Source organism: Dryas octopetala, chromosome 9, assembly GCF_963921425.1.
Source record: "Dryas octopetala chromosome 9, drDryOcto1.1, whole genome shotgun sequence".
Classification (NCBI taxonomy): domain Eukaryota; kingdom Viridiplantae; phylum Streptophyta; class Magnoliopsida; order Rosales; family Rosaceae; genus Dryas; species Dryas octopetala.
The window spans coordinates 1,412,167-1,418,457 of NC_141374.1; the positions used below are offsets into that span (position 1 = coordinate 1,412,167).

Here is a 6,291-nt window from a genome sequence, read left to right on the forward strand (position 1 = left end):
CCCACTTCACCCAACCCCAAGCCGATATTTTCGGCAAAATTTCTCAAAATATTAATGAAAATATGTTGGTATTTTGATAAAATGTCTCCTTCTCTAAAAAATGAAATTTTCCTCCTTGGTTACATGTACATCAATTGGGAACAAATCTGCTAATTATAGCATTATTCTTACATTATTTTAAGCATATTATAAGAGAGAAGTCATAATGTGATGATTACGTCAATTGTGAACCAATTGACACACACACACACACACATATATATATATATATTATCTTAAGCATATTATTTAAATATTGAACCAATTGAGAGAGAAGTCATATTTTAATCAATTATTTTAAGCATATTTTATTATTTTAATATTTTAACCACTAACGCAATAAACAATTATAGAATTCATTTGAGAAGGTCTAGATCTAACGCCTCTCTCCCTCAACCCAGCCCATCCCCGACACACCCCCGCTCACCCAGCCCCTCCCCGCCTCTCCCCCCAAGCCAGCCCCACCCCACCTCACCCAGCCCCAAGCCGATATTTTCGGCAAAATTTCTCAAAATATTAACAAAAATATGTTGGTATTTTGATAAAATTTCTCCTTCTCTAAAAAATGAAATTTTTCTCCTTGGTTACATGTACATCAATTGTGAACAAATCTGCTAATTCTAGCATTATTTTTACATTATTTTAAGCATATTATGAGAGAGAAGCAAGGAGTAAAATTTCGGTTTCGAGGAAATTTTCGATGGAAATTTCGACGGAAATTTTCGCGAAAATTTCGATTAAAATTTCAATTTAGATAAAATTGGACAAAATGACGAAAATTGCTATCAAAATATGGAAATTTTGAATAAAACTTGACCATATGTTTATTTAACATATTATCTACTACATTAATAAAAAACATTGAAGAAATCAAATAATATAGTAGATTTCATATGATATGTGGTGAATATAATGCGCGCCGGAAACAATACTGTTAAAAAAATACTTCACTAATTAATAATTACATAATAAAATTACACGAATAAATCACCAATGTGGCAATAGAAAGTAGCAAGCTTACTCAAAGGGACTTGTAAATGGTTTTCGATAATTAAATTAAGCCGAATTGGGTTAAAATAGAACCAATCCGATGGCAGCAGCGGCGACAACGGTTTACCTAAAATTTCAATTTTACAAATTATCAAAATTAGAAAACCAAACATTAAGGAAATTAAACTTCATGATAAGGGGATAAATTTCTTTTTCATAATTTATGTTTACAACTAAACGAAACACCAAAATGACCAAATCAAACCCCAAATAAAATCCCAAACCTTTTTTTTTTTTTCTTTCCAATTGCCTAAAAACTCCAAATCTCAATCTACCTTAAAAAAAAAAAATAAATTTCTTTCCTTTTCTTTTTTTTTTTCCTTTTCTTTTCTTTTTTTTTCTTTTCTCTTTTTTTTTTCTTTCCTTTTCTTTTCTTTTTTTTTTCCTTTTCCTTTCTTTTCTCTTCTTTTTTTTCTTTCCTTTTCCTCTTCTTCCCCCAGTGGTCTTCGTCTTCCAGTGGCTTTCCTCTTTTTTTTTTTTTCTCCAATTTTTCTTTTCTTCTCCCTTCACCAATTTTTCTCCTCCCTTCATAATCTCTCTTTTCCCTCTCCCTCCTCCCTTCCTAATCTCTTTCTTCCCTCTCCCTCCCCGGATCTCTTCTCTCCCTCCGACTCCGACTCCGACGACGACGCGCCTCTGTAGCTCCCTCTCCGATCTCCTCTCCCGCCGGCGACGGTGTTCTACCTCCCCTTTCCCTTCGGTCTCTGCCTCCCCTCTCTCTCTCCAGTCTCTACATCGAAAATTTCACCAAAATTTCGAAGATTTTGAAAAATTTCGACGAAATTTTTCGAAATTAATTTGGTATGGTATTAAAATGTTCATACCCCTAAAAATGAAATTTTACTCCTTGGAGAGAAGTCATAATGTGATGATTACGTCAATTGTGAACCAATTGACATATATATATATATATATATTATTTTAAGCATATTATTTTAATCAATTGTGAACCAATTGAGAGAGAAGTCATATTTTAATCAATTATTTTGATGCATTTTTTATTGTTTTAATATTTTAACCACTAACGCAGTAAACAATTATAGAATTCATTTGAGAAGGTCTAGATCTAATAATTCATCAAGATTTGTGTTTCTCTTACAATCTTTTATTCAATTGCAAGCAATGGGCAACATCTTCTCAGTCGCATTTTCAGGCGATGGCATTGTTTCTCGCTGCTGGGATTCAATTAAGCGACGAGCAGAATATGTTCATAAGCTCGAAGAAAACCAAGAAGCTCTGCAAACTTCTCTGCGAGAATTAACAGCTATAAAGAATGGTGTGAAGAGAAGGGTTGAGGTCGAGGAGCAGCAGCCATTCATGAAGCGGTCAGAGCATGTGCAGTGGTGGATTTCAAGGGTGGAAAGTACAAAGGATGAAGTCAATCAAGTTGTAACCGATGGCAGCCAAGAAATTGGGAAATTATGTTGTGGAGGTTACTGTTCAACAAACTACGTGTCCAGCTACAAGTATGGAAAACACGTGGCCAAGAAGTTGCTGGAAGTCGCTGATTTAAAGAAACAGAGCAAGGAAGATTTTGCAGAGGTCACAGAAAGAGTAGCTGCTCCTGTAGTCAATCAAGTAGCTGTTGAGCCTACTGTGGGCATGGAATCCATGCTTGAAAAGGTTTGGAGACTCATTGAAGATGATCAAGTGGGAAAAATTGGCTTATATGGGACGGGTGGAGTGGGCAAGACCACCCTTCTAAAACAAATCAATAACAAGTTCGTCCACGCTCTTCATGATTTCAATCTTGTGATCTGGGTAGTGGTTTCTCAGAACCACAAACTTGAAACTATTCAAGATGAGATTGGTGAAAAGATTGGGCTTTCCAGTGATGAATGGAAGAAAAAAGAGCGGCATGGAAAGGCTCAAGACATCTTCAACATCTTGAACAAAAAGAAGTTTGTGTTATTGTTGGATGATATATGGGAGCCAGTTGAAATAATCCATGTAGGGGTTCCTATTCCTGATGATCAAAACAAGTCCAAGATAATCTTCACAACTCGATCCGAAGATGTATGCTCATAAGATTAAAGTGGATTATTTAGCATGGAACAAAGCATGGGAATTGTTTCAGAAGAATGTTGGGACAGAAACACTTCTTCTTCATCCAGAAATCCTCAAACTTGCTGAAATAGTGGCAAAAAAGTGTGACGGTTTGCCACTTGCACTAATTACAATGGGTAAGGCCATGGCTAGCAAGAAGACCCCTGAAGAATGGAAATATGCAATTGATGTTTTGAAGAATTCTGTCTGGGAGTTTACAGGTATGGAAAAGGTGCTGCGCCTATTAGAGTATAGTTATAATAATCTACCAAGTGAGAAAGTTAAATCCTGCTTCTTATACTGTGCTTTATTTCCAGAAGATTTTCTCATAGATAAAGTTGAATTGTTATATTGTTGGATGTGTGAGGGAATACTTGAGAAATATGGTAATGTAGACAAAGCGAAATATGAGAGTTATGATATCATAGGCACTCTTCTCAATGCATGTTTGTTGGAAGCGTATGATGAACGTCTGGTAAAAATGCATGATGTGGTTCGCGAGATGGCATTGTGGCTGTCTCGTGATCCAAAGAAAACAAACAAGAATTTCCTTGTGGAATCAGGTGCCAATTTGAGTGAAGCACCGAATGTTGAAGAATGGAAAGGCGTAGAAAGGGTGTCACTAATGAACAATCATATTGAAAATTTAGTTGGAAGACCAGAATCCTCTAATTTGTTGACCTTATTTCTTCAACAAAATAAATTGAAGAAGATTGGCGAAACCTTCTTTGATTCTATGCCTTCTCTTCAAGTTATGAATTTGTCTTCCAATTGGGATTTAACCCAACTACCATCTGGAGTTTCAAAACTTGCTTTTTTACACCATTTGAATTTGTCAGAAACTGGTATAAGAGAGTTGCCGATGGAGTTAAAGGCCTTGGTAAGGCTAAAATACTTGAACTTGGAGTCTACGCAGAACCTTGAATTTGTTCCACCGCATATAATATCAAGTTTTTCCATGCTAAAAGTTTTGAGAATGCTGTATTGTGGTCATGATGACAAATGTCCTTTTGACAGTGAAAAAGCAATGTTGGATGAATTGCAGTGTTTGAAACACCTAGAGGTCTTGACTTTGACCATAAGAAGTGCCTCTTGTTTCCAACAGTTATTTAGCTACAAGAACTTAGTGACCTGCACTCGAGAGCTCAGCCTCCAACTTTCCGACAAAACGAGGTTTCTTGATATATCATCATCTCTGGCCAATCTTGATTACCTTGGAATTGAATGGTGTACTGATTTGGAAGAATTGAAGGTTAATTGGGAAGCACGAGGTCCTAATGATCCTCGCGAATCGATGACGATAAACCAAAGTTGCTTCGTTGGCCTTCAAAGAGTAAGTGTACTTAGATGCCCAAAAATGAAGGATCTGACATGGCTCATTTTTGCTCCAAATCTCATCAGTTTATTTGTACAGCACTGCCCAAAAATGGAAAAAATAATGAGTTTGGAAAGATTGGGTGGAGTGGCAAATGAGGTAAAAGAATTGAACCCATTTGCAAAACTTAAACAGTTGATTTTGAGCTATCTACCAAAGTTGCAGAGCATATATGAAGGTGCCTTACCCTTTCCATATCTGAAGGAAGTCTACATTAGAGATTGTCCAGAACTGAAGAAGCTGCCACTGGACTCAAGGAGTGCCCAAGGATGCAATCTCATCATCGAAGGAGAGGAAGAGTGGTGGAATGGGTTAGAGTGGGACGACCAAGATGCTCCAAATGTTTTCCTTCCCACCTTCAAACCTATTGAGTAAAGGCAGGCAGCTGAGCTGGTGGATCCCACTTGCAGTTGCAGACTTGCAGGTAGCCACTTAATTGTCTGAATTGGGTCACTTCCCATGCTACCAAATGAAATACATCATATATGTATTATTCTTCTGCACGAACACCTCTTTTCATTCTTTTTTTTAATTATTCTTTTTTTTTTTATGGATAAAACGACGTTGATGTTATTGAACTCAACCATCTCTCTATCCCTTTTGGATCCGGATCCCTCATATATGGTGTGTGTAGTGTGTAGATTCTATGATAGGACCCAATAAATTGTATGTGTAGATCGATTAAATAACACTCTTTCAATATGAGTTTTTTTCTTCGTTGGCATTCCCTTTTAATCAAACAAACAAACTTGTCATCAAAATTGCATTGCATTCATCCAATGATTAAATAAGATATTAACTTTTAATGAGATTTGCTGCTTTTTAGAGATTTCAATATTTCATGAGCAAGAAACATTTATAGGATTTGCAGCTTTTATTGTCCGTATATACCACTTAAATACTTTATGGTTCTTTTCTAATTCATTTTATTGTTTCACCTGGAATAGTTTGTAATCCACTACTTGTTTCTGCATTGTTGTTTTTGTACTCTTTTAACTCCACAATGGAGTGAGAAACAATAACAAGCTAGTGTTTCAACAGGATACAAGAGCTCTTTTTCAGTGGCCAAGTATAAATATGGAATTCTGGTCAAAGAATATTTTGATAAATCCAAGAATTTATAGATATAAACTTGAGCTTCGATCTATAGTCAATTCCTTTAAACTTTCAATTTATGAGGATAATACTACACGAATCAAATTTTATTCAAATCTAAACCCACTCTCCACCTCATTTAGTTTTAGCAAATAACATACTACCAAGTATACGAACACATCATTTAGTAAGTTGATTTGATGAACCTATTTGGCAGAAGCCCTAACAGGAGGCAAATATGTTAACTATCTGGAACAAGTAAACGTGCAACATGATCAAGTGCTTGACCCTGTGAAACATGCTGCTCATTTTATAATGTGAGCCGGATTTAGTATCCTAAAATGGTGGATCTTTTTAGCACTAAACTCATTAGGTAGATAATTTTATCATGGCAAGCTTCAAAATGGACTAATCAATCTTAACAGATCAGCAAAATTAACAGATCAGCCATGAATGGCACAATGGTATACTTAGGCATCAAAATGCACAACTAGTCAATAACAAAGTTGTTGGAAAAAGTGATACATATCACAGGCTGACCAATTCCCCAGAGAAAAAGAAATTCTATCATATGAATTTGATCCTAATATTTCCTTCCAAGCTTACAAAATTAGATCTGATCAGATGACAGATTTACACAAAAGTGAATTTTAAGTTGTTAGGAATTTACACAATCCTTCAAGTGT

General features: G+C 35.8%; 1 pseudogene; it reads left to right on the top strand.

The window, feature by feature from the left end:
* Positions 1-2,211: 2,211 nt before the first annotated feature.
* LOC147273093 (putative disease resistance protein At5g63020 pseudogene) lies at positions 2,212-5,009 on the top strand (annotated as a pseudogene).
* The last annotated feature ends 1,282 nt before the right edge of the window (positions 5,010-6,291 follow it).